Source organism: Microtus pennsylvanicus, chromosome 2 (assembly GCF_037038515.1).
Source record: "Microtus pennsylvanicus isolate mMicPen1 chromosome 2, mMicPen1.hap1, whole genome shotgun sequence".
NCBI classification, from domain to species: domain Eukaryota; kingdom Metazoa; phylum Chordata; class Mammalia; order Rodentia; family Cricetidae; genus Microtus; species Microtus pennsylvanicus.
This window is the reverse complement of record NC_134580.1, coordinates 107,297,670-107,316,618: the sequence shown is the minus strand read 5'-3', so window position 1 is coordinate 107,316,618 and position 18,949 is coordinate 107,297,670.

Below are 18,949 nucleotides of genomic sequence, written 5' to 3'. Positions count from 1 at the left end.
GAGCTCAGGCAGAAACAGGAAGAGCAAGCTGCACAGGTAGGATGATGGCGCCTCCATTAGGATAGAATCCATGGGGTCCAGAATGGTGCAGGTGGCAAGTCAATCCCGGCAGTCACTTGAAAAGCTTGGTAGATGAAAGTATAGTAGCTAGGATATTAAAGCCAAGCCTAGGAGGGTGTGGCAGAAGAAGCCACAAGTATGGTAAGTGGTTCATATCTTAGTAGGAAACATCAGAACCCCTCAAAAATGCCTTTTAGGTTGGTGAACTTGCCATAGCTTTATGATGACTGTTTTTATTCCTTGAGTCAAGATACTCCAATTTAAACGCACACAGAGATTCTGTATCTCAGGAACGGGCTCATGGCGGAACTCAAAGGAAACGGATAGATACAACAAAAGAAATCAAATCATTGCCTCCATTCTTTTCTGATTAAAATCTTGTTAGGAAGATATATCTTAGCCTTAAAGCCACTTACTGAACATAGACTAAAGAAGTGGAGAGGGTATGAGGCTCATTGCTAATGACTCTAGTATGCAGCGTTCTTCTTCATGGTCATTCTGAAGCCAGAGCCAGACCATTAGTGCTCTCCTGTCAGTCTGTCCCTCCCTGCCTGCCCCCCCCCCACTTGCTTCCTGGTCTACTCATTTATTAGAGTTTGCATGTGTGTGTGTGACGGTCTTGATATTTGCACATATTCAGTGTATTTTTCCTGTATGGACCGTGTGTTTTCAGAAACTCTTGAATTACATGATGCATAGCATTCGGTCAGCTCCGATGCTTTCATTTTTTTCCTTGCAAGTTCCTCTTGACCTTTATTTTTGGTTGTGTATTTTTTTTCCCAATTTTGATTAATATTTTTTTGATTTATTATTTTTCTTATTTAACTCAAGGCATTCTGTTTTGTGTTGGGCTTTTTCTTCTGAAACGAGTTTTCTTTTTCATCAACTTCATGAATTTTATTAATTTTCCAAACTTTTCTAACTCTATCGTTCCTTCATGTCCTCTTCATTTTTCTTAAACATGTTTAACGATGAAATAAGTTACAGTGTTTTTCAGCATATTTTTCTGCTCCTTATTCCTCGTGATTTTTGTTGTTGTTTTTGAAGGAAGGTCTCACAATGTAGCCCAGTTTTACCTTGAACTTGTGGCAGTCCTCCTGTCTCAGCCTCTTGAGTGCTGGAATTATAGGCATGAGCCACCATGCCTGACTTTTGAATGGTATTATGTAATTGTTCATGCATCTTTTGTGTGAATGTTTTTGCTTACATGTATGTATATGCACTACATAACCCCAGAGGTCAGACGAGGACATCAGATCCCCTGCAACTGGAGTTACAGATAGCGTGGGTGCTGTGATGGAACCTGGATCTTTTCACAAGAGTAGCAAGTGCTAGTTGCCACTGAACCATTGCTAAACCTCTATACAGATCGCATTTGGGTTTTTTTTTCCTGTGGATGGCCTGCATTTAGCCATGATCAAAGACCGGGAAGTGTTGCATCTCTTCTAATACTAGCTGCCACCTATTCCTACAAATTCTTCTTGGTTACCTTGGATTTTTCCCTATTCCACAGGAACATCAGATGTAGCTCTATTGCTGTCTTTTTTTTTATCATTATTATTTTATAGTCTCTAATGCCAAGAAAATCCCAATTTTTATTGTTTGCCCTTAACTTGTTTAGTGCAAGGTTTTTAGGATAGATTTTACATATTGTTACTGTTTTCCATGTTTTTCTGCTCACTGTCTATTTGGTCTGTCTCTTCGCTATGTTAGCTTTCAAAGAAATTGAAAAGCGTATTGCTGTTGCTTCTGTCTTCTTCTGAAAAGTTTTGGCAATTCAATGATACTTTATAAATTAGCAAGTAAAATTCTTTTTGCATTATTAAAGTGGAAATTAGAAAAAAATAGGGTAGGTATTCAAGGCAAATGAGAAAGTCAAAAGAACTAAAAGTTGCCAATCCCATTGCTTAACTAAATATTTTCCCCTTCCGTTGAATAAGAAATCGACTGCGATGGAGGAGATTGTCTTGATGAAGCAGCAGCTTCAAGAAAAGGAAGAAGTCGTTAGTACTTTGCAGACTGAGCTCAGGCAGAAACAGGAAGAGCAAGCTGCACAGGTAGGATGATGGCGCCTCCATTAGGATAGAATCCATGGGGTCCAGAATGGTGCAGGTGGCAAGTCAATCCCGGCAGTCACTTGAAAAGCTTGGTAGATGAAAGTATAGTAGCTAGGATATTAAAGCCAAGCCTAGGAGGGTGTGGCAGAAGAAGCCACAAGTATGGTAAGTGGTTCATATCTTAGTAGGAAACATCAGAACCCCTCAAAAATGCCTTTTAGGTTGGTGAACTTGCCATAGCTTTATGATGACTGTTTTTATTCCTTGAGTCAAGATACTCCAATTTAAACGCACACAGAGATTCTGTATCTCAGGAACGGGCTCATGGCGGAACTCAAAGGAAACGGATAGATACAACAAAAGAAATCAAATCATTGCCTCCATTCTTTTCTGATTAAAATCTTGTTAGGAAGATATATCTTAGCCTTAAAGCCACTTACTGAACATAGACTAAAGAAGTGGAGAGGGTATGAGGCTCATTGCTAATGACTCTAGTATGCAGCGTTCTTCTTCATGGTCATTCTGAAGCCAGAGCCAGACCATTAGTGCTCTCCTGTCAGTCTGTCCCTCCCTGCCTGCCCCCCCCCCACTTGCTTCCTGGTCTACTCATTTATTAGAGTTTGCATGTGTGTGTGTGACGGTCTTGATATTTGCACATATTCAGTGTATTTTTCCTGTATGGACCGTGTGTTTTCAGAAACTCTTGAATTACATGATGCATAGCATTCGGTCAGCTCCGATGCTTTCATTTTTTTCCTTGCAAGTTCCTCTTGACCTTTATTTTTGGTTGTGTATTTTTTTTCCCAATTTTGATTAATATTTTTTTGATTTATTATTTTTCTTATTTAACTCAAGGCATTCTGTTTTGTGTTGGGCTTTTTCTTCTGAAACGAGTTTTCTTTTTCATCAACTTCATGAATTTTATTAATTTTCCAAACTTTTCTAACTCTATCGTTCCTTCATGTCCTCTTCATTTTTCTTAAACATGTTTAACGATGAAATAAGTTACAGTGTTTTTCAGCATATTTTTCTGCTCCTTATTCCTCGTGATTTTTGTTGTTGTTTTTGAAGGAAGGTCTCACAATGTAGCCCAGTTTTACCTTGAACTTGTGGCAGTCCTCCTGTCTCAGCCTCTTGAGTGCTGGAATTATAGGCATGAGCCACCATGCCTGACTTTTGAATGGTATTATGTAATTGTTCATGCATCTTTTGTGTGAATGTTTTTGCTTACATGTATGTATATGCACTACATAACCGCAGAGGTCAGACGAGGACATCAGATCCCCTGCAACTGGAGTTACAGATAGCGTGGGTGCTGTGATGGAACCTGGATCTTTTCACAAGAGTAGCAAGTGCTAGTTGCCACTGAACCATTGCTAAACCTCTATACAGATCGCATTTGGGTTTTTTTTTCCTGTGGATGGCCTGCATTTAGCCATGATCAAAGACCGGGAAGTGTTGCATCTCTTCTAATACTAGCTGCCACCTATTCCTACAAATTCTTCTTGGTTACCTTGGATTTTTCCCTATTCCACAGGAACATCAGATGTAGCTCTATTGCTGTCTTTTTTTTTATCATTATTATTTTATAGTCTCTAATGCCAAGAAAATCCCAATTTTTATTGTTTGCCCTTAACTTGTTTAGTGCAAGGTTTTTAGGATAGATTTTACATATTGTTACTGTTTTCCATGTTTTTCTGCTCACTGTCTATTTGGTCTGTCTCTTCGCTATGTTAGCTTTCAAAGAAATTGAAAAGCGTATTGCTGTTGCTTCTGTCTTCTTCTGAAAAGTTTTGGCAATTCAATGATACTTTATAAATTAGCAAGTAAAATTCTTTTTGCATTATTAAAGTGGAAATTAGAAAAAAATAGGGTAGGTATTCAAGGCAAATGAGAAAGTCAAAAGAACTAAAAGTTGCCAATCCCATTGCTTAACTAAATATTTTCCCCTTCCGTTGAATAAGAAATCGACTGCGATGGAGGAGATTGTCTTGATGAAGCAGCAGCTTCAAGAAAAGGAAGAAGTCGTTAGTACTTTGCAGACTGAGCTCAGGCAGAAACAGGAAGAGCAAGCTGCACAGGTAGGATGATGGCGCCTCCATTAGGATAGAATCCATGGGGTCCAGAATGGTGCAGGTGGCAAGTCAATCCCGGCAGTCACTTGAAAAGCTTGGTAGATGAAAGTATAGTAGCTAGGATATTAAAGCCAAGCCTAGGAGGGTGTGGCAGAAGAAGCCACAAGTATGGTAAGTGGTTCATATCTTAGTAGGAAACATCAGAACCCCTCAAAAATGCCTTTCAGGTTGGTGAACTTGCCATAGCTTTATGATGACTGTTTTTATTCCTTGAGTCAAGATACTCCAATTTAAACGCACACAGAGATTCTGTATCTCAGGAACGGGCTCATGGCGGAACTCAAAGGAAACGGATAGATACAACAAAAGAAATCAAATCATTGCCTCCATTCTTTTCTGATTAAAATCTTGTTAGGAAGATATATCTTAGCCTTAAAGCCACTTACTGAACATAGACTAAAGAAGTGGAGAGGGTATGAGGCTCATTGCTAATGACTCTAGTATGCAGCGTTCTTCTTCATGGTCATTCTGAAGCCAGAGCCAGACCATTAGTGCTCTCCTGTCAGTCTGTCCCTCCCTGCCTGCCCCCCCCCCACTTGCTTCCTGGTCTACTCATTTATTAGAGTTTGCATGTGTGTGTGTGACGGTCTTGATATTTGCACATATTCAGTGTATTTTTCCTGTATGGACCGTGTGTTTTCAGAAACTCTTGAATTACATGATGCATAGCATTCGGTCAGCTCCGATGCTTTCATTTTTTTCCTTGCAAGTTCCTCTTGACCTTTATTTTTGGTTGTGTATTTTTTTTCCCAATTTTGATTAATATTTTTTTGATTTATTATTTTTCTTATTTAACTCAAGGCATTCTGTTTTGTGTTGGGCTTTTTCTTCTGAAACGAGTTTTCTTTTTCATCAACTTCATGAATTTTATTAATTTTCCAAACTTTTCTAACTCTATCGTTCCTTCATGTCCTCTTCATTTTTCTTAAACATGTTTAACGATGAAATAAGTTACAGTGTTTTTCAGCATATTTTTCTGCTCCTTATTCCTCGTGATTTTTGTTGTTGTTTTTGAAGGAAGGTCTCACAATGTAGCCCAGTTTTACCTTGAACTTGTGGCAGTCCTCCTGTCTCAGCCTCTTGAGTGCTGGAATTATAGGCATGAGCCACCATGCCTGACTTTTGAATGGTATTATGTAATTGTTCATGCATCTTTTGTGTGAATGTTTTTGCTTACATGTATGTATATGCACTACATAACCCCAGAGGTCAGACGAGGACATCAGATCCCCTGCAACTGGAGTTACAGATAGCGTGGGTGCTGTGATGGAACCTGGATCTTTTCACAAGAGTAGCAAGTGCTAGTTGCCACTGAACCATTGCTAAACCTCTATACAGATCGCATTTGGGTTTTTTTTTCCTGTGGATGGCATGCATTTAGCCATGATCAAAGACCGGGAAGTGTTGCATCTCTTCTAATACTAGCTGCCACCTATTCCTACAAATTCTTCTTGGTTACCTTGGATTTTTCCCTATTCCACAGGAACATCAGATGTAGCTCTATTGCTGTCTTTTTTTTTATCATTATTATTTTATAGTCTCTAATGCCAAGAAAATCCCAATTTTTATTGTTTGCCCTTAACTTGTTTAGTGCAAGGTTTTTAGGATAGATTTTACATATTGTTACTGTTTTCCATGTTTTTCTGCTCACTGTCTATTTGGTCTGTCTCTTCGCTATGTTAGCTTTCAAAGAAATTGAAAAGCGTATTGCTGTTGCTTCTGTCTTCTTCTGAAAAGTTTTGGCAATTCAATGATACTTTATAAATTAGCAAGTAAAATTCTTTTTGCATTATTAAAGTGGAAATTAGAAAAAAATAGGGTAGGTATTCAAGGCAAATGAGAAAGTCAAAAGAACTAAAAGTTGCCAATCCCATTGCTTAACTAAATATTTTCCCCTTCCGTTGAATAAGAAATCGACTGCGATGGAGGAGATTGTCTTGATGAAGCAGCAGCTTCAAGAAAAGGAAGAAGTCGTTAGTACTTTGCAGACTGAGCTCAGGCAGAAACAGGAAGAGCAAGCTGCACAGGTAGGATGATGGCGCCTCCATTAGGATAGAATCCATGGGGTCCAGAATGGTGCAGGTGGCAAGTCAATCCCGGCAGTCACTTGAAAAGCTTGGTAGATGAAAGTATAGTAGCTAGGATATTAAAGCCAAGCCTAGGAGGGTGTGGCAGAAGAAGCCACAAGTATGGTAAGTGGTTCATATCTTAGTAGGAAACATCAGAACCCCTCAAAAATGCCTTTTAGGTTGGTGAACTTGCCATAGCTTTATGATGACTGTTTTTATTCCTTGAGTCAAGATACTCCAATTTAAACGCACACAGAGATTCTGTATCTCAGGAACGGGCTCATGGCGGAACTCAAAGGAAACGGATAGATACAACAAAAGAAATCAAATCATTGCCTCCATTCTTTTCTGATTAAAATCTTGTTAGGAAGATATATCTTAGCCTTAAAGCCACTTACTGAACATAGACTAAAGAAGTGGAGAGGGTATGAGGCTCATTGCTAATGACTCTAGTATGCAGCGTTCTTCTTCATGGTCATTCTGAAGCCAGAGCCAGACCATTAGTGCTCTCCTGTCAGTCTGTCCCTCCCTGCCTGCCCCCCCCCCACTTGCTTCCTGGTCTACTCATTTATTAGAGTTTGCATGTGTGTGTGTGACGGTCTTGATATTTGCACATATTCAGTGTATTTTTCCTGTATGGACCGTGTGTTTTCAGAAACTCTTGAATTACATGATGCATAGCATTCGGTCAGCTCCGATGCTTTCATTTTTTTCCTTGCAAGTTCCTCTTGACCTTTATTTTTGGTTGTGTATTTTTTTTCCCAATTTTGATTAATATTTTTTTGATTTATTATTTTTCTTATTTAACTCAAGGCATTCTGTTTTGTGTTGGGCTTTTTCTTCTGAAACGAGTTTTCTTTTTCATCAACTTCATGAATTTTATTAATTTTCCAAACTTTTCTAACTCTATCGTTCCTTCATGTCCTCTTCATTTTTCTTAAACATGTTTAACGATGAAATAAGTTACAGTGTTTTTCAGCATATTTTTCTGCTCCTTATTCCTCGTGATTTTTGTTGTTGTTTTTGAAGGAAGGTCTCACAATGTAGCCCAGTTTTACCTTGAACTTGTGGCAGTCCTCCTGTCTCAGCCTCTTGAGTGCTGGAATTATAGGCATGAGCCACCATGCCTGACTTTTGAATGGTATTATGTAATTGTTCATGCATCTTTTGTGTGAATGTTTTTGCTTACATGTATGTATATGCACTACATAACCCCAGAGGTCAGACGAGGACATCAGATCCCCTGCAACTGGAGTTACAGATAGCGTGGGTGCTGTGATGGAACCTGGATCTTTTCACAAGAGTAGCAAGTGCTAGTTGCCACTGAACCATTGCTAAACCTCTATACAGATCGCATTTGGGTTTTTTTTTCCTGTGGATGGCATGCATTTAGCCATGATCAAAGACCGGGAAGTGTTGCATCTCTTCTAATACTAGCTGCCACCTATTCCTACAAATTCTTCTTGGTTACCTTGGATTTTTCCCTATTCCACAGGAACATCAGATGTAGCTCTATTGCTGTCTTTTTTTTTATCATTATTATTTTATAGTCTCTAATGCCAAGAAAATCCCAATTTTTATTGTTTGCCCTTAACTTGTTTAGTGCAAGGTTTTTAGGATAGATTTTACATATTGTTACTGTTTTCCATGTTTTTCTGCTCACTGTCTATTTGGTCTGTCTCTTCGCTATGTTAGCTTTCAAAGAAATTGAAAAGCGTATTGCTGTTGCTTCTGTCTTCTTCTGAAAAGTTTTGGCAATTCAATGATACTTTATAAATTAGCAAGTAAAATTCTTTTTGCATTATTAAAGTGGAAATTAGAAAAAAATAGGGTAGGTATTCAAGGCAAATGAGAAAGTCAAAAGAACTAAAAGTTGCCAATCCCATTGCTTAACTAAATATTTTCCCCTTCCGTTGAATAAGAAATCGACTGCGATGGAGGAGATTGTCTTGATGAAGCAGCAGCTTCAAGAAAAGGAAGAAGTCGTTAGTACTTTGCAGACTGAGCTCAGGCAGAAACAGGAAGAGCAAGCTGCACAGGTAGGATGATGGCGCCTCCATTAGGATAGAATCCATGGGGTCCAGAATGGTGCAGGTGGCAAGTCAATCCCGGCAGTCACTTGAAAAGCTTGGTAGATGAAAGTATAGTAGCTAGGATATTAAAGCCAAGCCTAGGAGGGTGTGGCAGAAGAAGCCACAAGTATGGTAAGTGGTTCATATCTTAGTAGGAAACATCAGAACCCCTCAAAAATGCCTTTCAGGTTGGTGAACTTGCCATAGCTTTATGATGACTGTTTTTATTCCTTGAGTCAAGATACTCCAATTTAAACGCACACAGAGATTCTGTATCTCAGGAACGGGCTCATGGCGGAACTCAAAGGAAACGGATAGATACAACAAAAGAAATCAAATCATTGCCTCCATTCTTTTCTGATTAAAATCTTGTTAGGAAGATATATCTTAGCCTTAAAGCCACTTACTGAACATAGACTAAAGAAGTGGAGAGGGTATGAGGCTCATTGCTAATGACTCTAGTATGCAGCGTTCTTCTTCATGGTCATTCTGAAGCCAGAGCCAGACCATTAGTGCTCTCCTGTCAGTCTGTCCCTCCCTGCCTGCCCCCCCCCCACTTGCTTCCTGGTCTACTCATTTATTAGAGTTTGCATGTGTGTGTGTGACGGTCTTGATATTTGCACATATTCAGTGTATTTTTCCTGTATGGACCGTGTGTTTTCAGAAACTCTTGAATTACATGATGCATAGCATTCGGTCAGCTCCGATGCTTTCATTTTTTTCCTTGCAAGTTCCTCTTGACCTTTATTTTTGGTTGTGTATTTTTTTTCCCAATTTTGATTAATATTTTTTTGATTTATTATTTTTCTTATTTAACTCAAGGCATTCTGTTTTGTGTTGGGCTTTTTCTTCTGAAACGAGTTTTCTTTTTCATCAACTTCATGAATTTTATTAATTTTCCAAACTTTTCTAACTCTATCGTTCCTTCATGTCCTCTTCATTTTTCTTAAACATGTTTAACGATGAAATAAGTTACAGTGTTTTTCAGCATATTTTTCTGCTCCTTATTCCTCGTGATTTTTGTTGTTGTTTTTGAAGGAAGGTCTCACAATGTAGCCCAGTTTTACCTTGAACTTGTGGCAGTCCTCCTGTCTCAGCCTCTTGAGTGCTGGAATTATAGGCATGAGCCACCATGCCTGACTTTTGAATGGTATTATGTAATTGTTCATGCATCTTTTGTGTGAATGTTTTTGCTTACATGTATGTATATGCACTACATAACCCCAGAGGTCAGACGAGGACATCAGATCCCCTGCAACTGGAGTTACAGATAGCGTGGGTGCTGTGATGGAACCTGGATCTTTTCACAAGAGTAGCAAGTGCTAGTTGCCACTGAACCATTGCTAAACCTCTATACAGATCGCATTTGGGTTTTTTTTTCCTGTGGATGGCATGCATTTAGCCATGATCAAAGACCGGGAAGTGTTGCATCTCTTCTAATACTAGCTGCCACCTATTCCTACAAATTCTTCTTGGTTACCTTGGATTTTTCCCTATTCCACAGGAACATCAGATGTAGCTCTATTGCTGTCTTTTTTTTTATCATTATTATTTTATAGTCTCTAATGCCAAGAAAATCCCAATTTTTATTGTTTGCCCTTAACTTGTTTAGTGCAAGGTTTTTAGGATAGATTTTACATATTGTTACTGTTTTCCATGTTTTTCTGCTCACTGTCTATTTGGTCTGTCTCTTCGCTATGTTAGCTTTCAAAGAAATTGAAAAGCGTATTGCTGTTGCTTCTGTCTTCTTCTGAAAAGTTTTGGCAATTCAATGATACTTTATAAATTAGCAAGTAAAATTCTTTTTGCATTATTAAAGTGGAAATTAGAAAAAAATAGGGTAGGTATTCAAGGCAAATGAGAAAGTCAAAAGAACTAAAAGTTGCCAATCCCATTGCTTAACTAAATATTTTCCCCTTCCGTTGAATAAGAAATCGACTGCGATGGAGGAGATTGTCTTGATGAAGCAGCAGCTTCAAGAAAAGGAAGAAGTCGTTAGTACTTTGCAGACTGAGCTCAGGCAGAAACAGGAAGAGCAAGCTGCACAGGTAGGATGATGGCGCCTCCATTAGGATAGAATCCATGGGGTCCAGAATGGTGCAGGTGGCAAGTCAATCCCGGCAGTCACTTGAAAAGCTTGGTAGATGAAAGTATAGTAGCTAGGATATTAAAGCCAAGCCTAGGAGGGTGTGGCAGAAGAAGCCACAAGTATGGTAAGTGGTTCATATCTTAGTAGGAAACATCAGAACCCCTCAAAAATGCCTTTTAGGTTGGTGAACTTGCCATAGCTTTATGATGACTGTTTTTATTCCTTGAGTCAAGATACTCCAATTTAAACGCACACAGAGATTCTGTATCTCAGGAACGGGCTCATGGCGGAACTCAAAGGAAACGGATAGATACAACAAAAGAAATCAAATCATTGCCTCCATTCTTTTCTGATTAAAATCTTGTTAGGAAGATATATCTTAGCCTTAAAGCCACTTACTGAACATAGACTAAAGAAGTGGAGAGGGTATGAGGCTCATTGCTAATGACTCTAGTATGCAGCGTTCTTCTTCATGGTCATTCTGAAGCCAGAGCCAGACCATTAGTGCTCTCCTGTCAGTCTGTCCCTCCCTGCCTGCCCCCCCCCCACTTGCTTCCTGGTCTACTCATTTATTAGAGTTTGCATGTGTGTGTGTGACGGTCTTGATATTTGCACATATTCAGTGTATTTTTCCTGTATGGACCGTGTGTTTTCAGAAACTCTTGAATTACATGATGCATAGCATTCGGTCAGCTCCGATGCTTTCATTTTTTTCCTTGCAAGTTCCTCTTGACCTTTATTTTTGGTTGTGTATTTTTTTTCCCAATTTTGATTAATATTTTTTTGATTTATTATTTTTCTTATTTAACTCAAGGCATTCTGTTTTGTGTTGGGCTTTTTCTTCTGAAACGAGTTTTCTTTTTCATCAACTTCATGAATTTTATTAATTTTCCAAACTTTTCTAACTCTATCGTTCCTTCATGTCCTCTTCATTTTTCTTAAACATGTTTAACGATGAAATAAGTTACAGTGTTTTTCAGCATATTTTTCTGCTCCTTATTCCTCGTGATTTTTGTTGTTGTTTTTGAAGGAAGGTCTCACAATGTAGCCCAGTTTTACCTTGAACTTGTGGCAGTCCTCCTGTCTCAGCCTCTTGAGTGCTGGAATTATAGGCATGAGCCACCATGCCTGACTTTTGAATGGTATTATGTAATTGTTCATGCATCTTTTGTGTGAATGTTTTTGCTTACATGTATGTATATGCACTACATAACCCCAGAGGTCAGACGAGGACATCAGATCCCCTGCAACTGGAGTTACAGATAGCGTGGGTGCTGTGATGGAACCTGGATCTTTTCACAAGAGTAGCAAGTGCTAGTTGCCACTGAACCATTGCTAAACCTCTATACAGATCGCATTTGGGTTTTTTTTTCCTGTGGATGGCATGCATTTAGCCATGATCAAAGACCGGGAAGTGTTGCATCTCTTCTAATACTAGCTGCCACCTATTCCTACAAATTCTTCTTGGTTACCTTGGATTTTTCCCTATTCCACAGGAACATCAGATGTAGCTCTATTGCTGTCTTTTTTTTTATCATTATTATTTTATAGTCTCTAATGCCAAGAAAATCCCAATTTTTATTGTTTGCCCTTAACTTGTTTAGTGCAAGGTTTTTAGGATAGATTTTACATATTGTTACTGTTTTCCATGTTTTTCTGCTCACTGTCTATTTGGTCTGTCTCTTCGCTATGTTAGCTTTCAAAGAAATTGAAAAGCGTATTGCTGTTGCTTCTGTCTTCTTCTGAAAAGTTTTGGCAATTCAATGATACTTTATAAATTAGCAAGTAAAATTCTTTTTGCATTATTAAAGTGGAAATTAGAAAAAAATAGGGTAGGTATTCAAGGCAAATGAGAAAGTCAAAAGAACTAAAAGTTGCCAATCCCATTGCTTAACTAAATATTTTCCCCTTCCGTTGAATAAGAAATCGACTGCGATGGAGGAGATTGTCTTGATGAAGCAGCAGCTTCAAGAAAAGGAAGAAGTCGTTAGTACTTTGCAGACTGAGCTCAGGCAGAAACAGGAAGAGCAAGCTGCACAGGTAGGATGATGGCGCCTCCATTAGGATAGAATCCATGGGGTCCAGAATGGTGCAGGTGGCAAGTCAATCCCGGCAGTCACTTGAAAAGCTTGGTAGATGAAAGTATAGTAGCTAGGATATTAAAGCCAAGCCTAGGAGGGTGTGGCAGAAGAAGCCACAAGTATGGTAAGTGGTTCATATCTTAGTAGGAAACATCAGAACCCCTCAAAAATGCCTTTTAGGTTGGTGAACTTGCCATAGCTTTATGATGACTGTTTTTATTCCTTGAGTCAAGATACTCCAATTTAAACGCACACAGAGATTCTGTATCTCAGGAACGGGCTCATGGCGGAACTCAAAGGAAACGGATAGATACAACAAAAGAAATCAAATCATTGCCTCCATTCTTTTCTGATTAAAATCTTGTTAGGAAGATATATCTTAGCCTTAAAGCCACTTACTGAACATAGACTAAAGAAGTGGAGAGGGTATGAGGCTCATTGCTAATGACTCTAGTATGCAGCGTTCTTCTTCATGGTCATTCTGAAGCCAGAGCCAGACCATTAGTGCTCTCCTGTCAGTCTGTCCCTCCCTGCCTGCCCCCCCCCCACTTGCTTCCTGGTCTACTCATTTATTAGAGTTTGCATGTGTGTGTGTGACGGTCTTGATATTTGCACATATTCAGTGTATTTTTCCTGTATGGACCGTGTGTTTTCAGAAACTCTTGAATTACATGATGCATAGCATTCGGTCAGCTCCGATGCTTTCATTTTTTTCCTTGCAAGTTCCTCTTGACCTTTATTTTTGGTTGTGTATTTTTTTTCCCAATTTTGATTAATATTTTTTTGATTTATTATTTTTCTTATTTAACTCAAGGCATTCTGTTTTGTGTTGGGCTTTTTCTTCTGAAACGAGTTTTCTTTTTCATCAACTTCATGAATTTTATTAATTTTCCAAACTTTTCTAACTCTATCGTTCCTTCATGTCCTCTTCATTTTTCTTAAACATGTTTAACGATGAAATAAGTTACAGTGTTTTTCAGCATATTTTTCTGCTCCTTATTCCTCGTGATTTTTGTTGTTGTTTTTGAAGGAAGGTCTCACAATGTAGCCCAGTTTTACCTTGAACTTGTGGCAGTCCTCCTGTCTCAGCCTCTTGAGTGCTGGAATTATAGGCATGAGCCACCATGCCTGACTTTTGAATGGTATTATGTAATTGTTCATGCATCTTTTGTGTGAATGTTTTTGCTTACATGTATGTATATGCACTACATAACCCCAGAGGTCAGACGAGGACATCAGATCCCCTGCAACTGGAGTTACAGATAGCGTGGGTGCTGTGATGGAACCTGGATCTTTTCACAAGAGTAGCAAGTGCTAGTTGCCACTGAACCATTGCTAAACCTCTATACAGATCGCATTTGGGTTTTTTTTTCCTGTGGATGGCCTGCATTTAGCCATGATCAAAGACCGGGAAGTGTTGCATCTCTTCTAATACTAGCTGCCACCTATTCCTACAAATTCTTCTTGGTTACCTTGGATTTTTCCCTATTCCACAGGAACATCAGATGTAGCTCTATTGCTGTCTTTTTTTTTATCATTATTATTTTATAGTCTCTAATGCCAAGAAAATCCCAATTTTTATTGTTTGCCCTTAACTTGTTTAGTGCAAGGTTTTTAGGATAGATTTTACATATTGTTACTGTTTTCCATGTTTTTCTGCTCACTGTCTATTTGGTCTGTCTCTTCGCTATGTTAGCTTTCAAAGAAATTGAAAAGCGTATTGCTGTTGCTTCTGTCTTCTTCTGAAAAGTTTTGGCAATTCAATGATACTTTATAAATTAGCAAGTAAAATTCTTTTTGCATTATTAAAGTGGAAATTAGAAAAAAATAGGGTAGGTATTCAAGGCAAATGAGAAAGTCAAAAGAACTAAAAGTTGCCAATCCCATTGCTTAACTAAATATTTTCCCCTTCCGTTGAATAAGAAATCGACTGCGATGGAGGAGATTGTCTTGATGAAGCAGCAGCTTCAAGAAAAGGAAGAAGTCGTTAGTACTTTGCAGACTGAGCTCAGGCAGAAACAGGAAGAGCAAGCTGCACAGGTAGGATGATGGCGCCTCCATTAGGATAGAATCCATGGGGTCCAGAATGGTGCAGGTGGCAAGTCAATCCCGGCAGTCACTTGAAAAGCTTGGTAGATGAAAGTATAGTAGCTAGGATATTAAAGCCAAGCCTAGGAGGGTGTGGCAGAAGAAGCCACAAGTATGGTAAGTGGTTCATATCTTAGTAGGAAACATCAGAACCCCTCAAAAATGCCTTTTAGGTTGGTGAACTTGCCATAGCTTTATGATGACTGTTTTTATTCCTTGAGTCAAGATACTCCAATTTAAACGCACACAGAGATTCTGTATCTCAGGAACGGGCTCATGGCGGAACTCAAAGGAAACGGATAGATACAACAAAAGAAATCAAATCATTGCCTCCATTCTTTTCTGATTAAAATCTTGTTAGGAAGATATATCTTAGCCTTAAAGCCACTTACTGAACATAGACTAAAGAAGTGGAGAGGGTATGAGGCTCATTGCTAATGACTCTAGTATGCAGCGTTCTTCTTCATGGTCATTCTGAAGCCAGAGCCAGACCATTAGTGCTCTCCTGTCAGTCTGTCCCTCCCTGCCTGCCCCCCCCCCACTTGCTTCCTGGTCTACTCATTTATTAGAGTTTGCATGTGTGTGTGTGACGGTCTTGATATTTGCACATATTCAGTGTATTTTTCCTGTATGGACCGTGTGTTTTCAGAAACTCTTGAATTACATGATGCATAGCATTCGGTCAGCTCCGATGCTTTCATTTTTTTCCTTGCAAGTTTCTCTTGACCTTTATTTTTGGTTGTGTATTTTTTTTCCCAATTTTGATTAATATTTTTTTGATTTATTATTTTTCTTATTTAACTCAAGGCATTCTGTTTTGTGTTGGGCTTTTTCTTCTGAAACGAGTTTTCTTTTTCATCAACTTCATGAATTTTATTAATTTTCCAAACTTTTCTAACTCTATCGTTCCTTCATGTCCTCTTCATTTTTCTTAAACATGTTTAACGATGAAATAAGTTACAGTGTTTTTCAGCATATTTTTCTGCTCCTTATTCCTCGTGATTTTTGTTGTTGTTTTTGAAGGAAGGTCTCACAATGTAGCCCAGTTTTACCTTGAACTTGTGGCAGTCCTCCTGTCTCAGCCTCTTGAGTGCTGGAATTATAGGCATGAGCCACCATGCCTGACTTTTGAATGGTATTATGTAATTGTTCATGCATCTTTTGTGTGAATGTTTTTGCTTACATGTATGTATATGCACTACATAACCCCAGAGGTCAGACGAGGACATCAGATCCCCTGCAACTGGAGTTACAGATAGCGTGGGTGCTGTGATGGAACCTGGATCTTTTCACAAGAGTAGCAAGTGCTAGTTGCCACTGAACCATTGCTAAACCTCTATACAGATCGCATTTGGGTTTTTTTTTCCTGTGGATGGCCTGCATTTAGCCATGATCAAAGACCGGGAAGTGTTGCATCTCTTCTAATACTAGCTGCCACCTATTCCTACAAATTCTTCTTGGTTACCTTGGATTTTTCCCTATTCCACAGGAACATCAGATGTAGCTCTATTGCTGTCTTTTTTTTTATCATTATTATTTTATAGTCTCTAATGCCAAGAAAATCCCAATTTTTATTGTTTGCCCTTAACTTGTTTAGTGCAAGGTTTTTAGGATAGATTTTACATATTGTTACTGTTTTCCATGTTTTTCTGCTCACTGTCTATTTGGTCTGTCTCTTCGCTATGTTAGCTTTCAAAGAAATTGAAAAGCGTATTGCTGTTGCTTCTGTCTTCTTCTGAAAAGTTTTGGCAATTCAATGATACTTTATAAATTAGCAAGTAAAATTCTTTTTGCATTATTAAAGTGGAAATTAGAAAAAAATAGGGTAGGTATTCAAGGCAAATGAGAAAGTCAAAAGAACTAAAAGTTGCCAATCCCATTGCTTAACTAAATATTTTCCCCTTCCGTTGAATAAGAAATCGACTGCGATGGAGGAGATTGTCTTGATGAAGCAGCAGCTTCAAGAAAAGGAAGAAGTCGTTAGTACTTTGCAGACTGAGCTCAGGCAGAAACAGGAAGAGCAAGCTGCACAGGTAGGATGATGGCGCCTCCATTAGGATAGAATCCATGGGGTCCAGAATGGTGCAGGTGGCAAGTCAATCCCGGCAGTCACTTGAAAAGCTTGGTAGATGAAAGTATAGTAGCTAGGATATTAAAGCCAAGCCTAGGAGGGTGTGGCAGAAGAAGCCACAAGTATGGTAAGTGGTTCATATCTTAGTAGGAAACATCAGAACCCCTCAAAAATGCCTTTTAGGTTGGTGAACTTGCCATAGCTTTATGATGACTGTTTTTATTCCTTGAGTCAAGATACTCCAATTTAAACGCACACAGAGATTCTGTATCTCAGGAACGGGCTCATGGCGGAACTCAAAGGAAACGGATAGATACAACAAAAGAAATCAAATCATTGCCTCCATTCTTTTCTGATTAAAATCTTGTTAGGAAGATATATCTTAGCCTTAAAGCCACTTACTGAACATAGACTAAAGAAGTGGAGAGGGTATGAGGCTCATTGCTAATGACTCTAGTATGCAGCGTTCTTCTTCATGGTCATTCTGAAGCCAGAGCCAGACCATTAGTGCTCTCCTGTCAGTCTGTCCCTCCCTGCCTGCCCCCCCCCCACTTGCTTCCTGGTCTACTCATTTATTAGAGTTTGCATGTGTGTGTGTGACGGTCTTGATATTTGCACATATTCAGTGTATTTTTCCTGTATGGACCGTGTGTTTTCAGAAACTCTTGAATTACATGATGCATAGCATTCGGTCAGCTCCGATGCTTTCATTTTTTTCCTTGCAAGTTCCTCTTGACCTTTATTTTTGGTTGTGTATTTTTTTTCCCAATTTTGATTAATATTTTTTTGATTTATTATTTTTCTTATTTAACTCAAGGCATTCTGTTTTGTGTTGGGCTTTTTCTTCTGAAACGAGTTTTCTTTTTCATCAACTTCATGAATTTTATTAATTTTCCAAACTTTTCTAACTCTATCGTTCCTTCATGTCCTCTTCATTTTTCTTAAACATGTTTAACGATGAAATAAGTTACAGTGTTTTTCAGCATATTTTTCTGCTCCTTATTCCTCGTGATTTTTGTTGTTGTTTTTGAAGGAAGGTCTCACAATGTAGCCCAGTTTTACCTTGAACTTGTGGCAGTCCTCCTGTCTCAGCCTCTTGAGTGCTGGAATTATAGGCATGAGCCACCATGCCTGACTTTTGAATGGTATTATGTAATTGTTCATGCATCTTTTGTGTGAATGTTTTTGCTTACATGTATGTATATGCACTACATAACCCCAGAGGTCAGACGAGGACATCAGATCCCCTGCAACTGGAGTTACAGATAGCGTGGGTGCTGTGATGGAACCTGGATCTTTTCACAAGAGTAGCAAGTGCTAGTTGCCACTGAACCATTGCTAAACCTCTATACAGATCGCATTTGGGTTTTTTTTTCCTGTGGATGGCCTGCATTTAGCCATGATCAAAGACCGGGAAGTGTTGCATCTCTTCTAATACTAGCTGCCACCTATTCCTACAAATTCTTCTTGGTTACCTTGGATTTTTCCCTATTCCACAGGAACATCAGATGTAGCTCTATTGCTGTCTTTTTTTTTATCATTATTATTTTATAGTCTCTAATGCCAAGAAAATCCCAATTTTTATTGTTTGCCCTTAACTTGTTTAGTGCAAGGTTTTTAGGATAGATTTTACATATTGTTACTGTTTTCCATGTTTTTCTGCTCACTGTCTATTTGGTCTGTCTCTTCGCTATGTTAGCTTTCAAAGAAATTGAAAAGCGTATTGCTGTTGCTTCTGTCTTCTTCTCAAAAGTTTTGGCAATTCAATGATACTTTATAAATTAGCAAGTAAAATTCTTTTTGCATTATTAAAGTGGAAATTAGAAAAAAATAGGGTAGGTATTCAAGGCAAATGAGAAAGTCAAAAGAACTAAAAGTTGCCAATCCCATTGCTTAACTAAATATTTTCCCCTTCCGTTGAATAAGAAATCGACTGCGATGGAGGAGATTGTCTTGATGAAGCAGCAGCTTCAAGAAAAGGAAGAAGTCGTTAGTACTTTGCAGACTGAGCTCAGGCAGAAACAGGAAGAGCAAGCTGCACAGGTAGGATGATGGCGCCTCCATTAGGATAGAATCCATGGGGTCCAGAATGGTGCAGGTGGCAAGTCAATCCCGGCAGTCACTTGAAAAGCTTGGTAGATGAAAGTATAGTAGCTAGGATATTAAAGCCAAGCCTAGGAGGGTGTGGCAGAAGAAGCCACAAGTATGGTAAGTGGTTCATATCTTA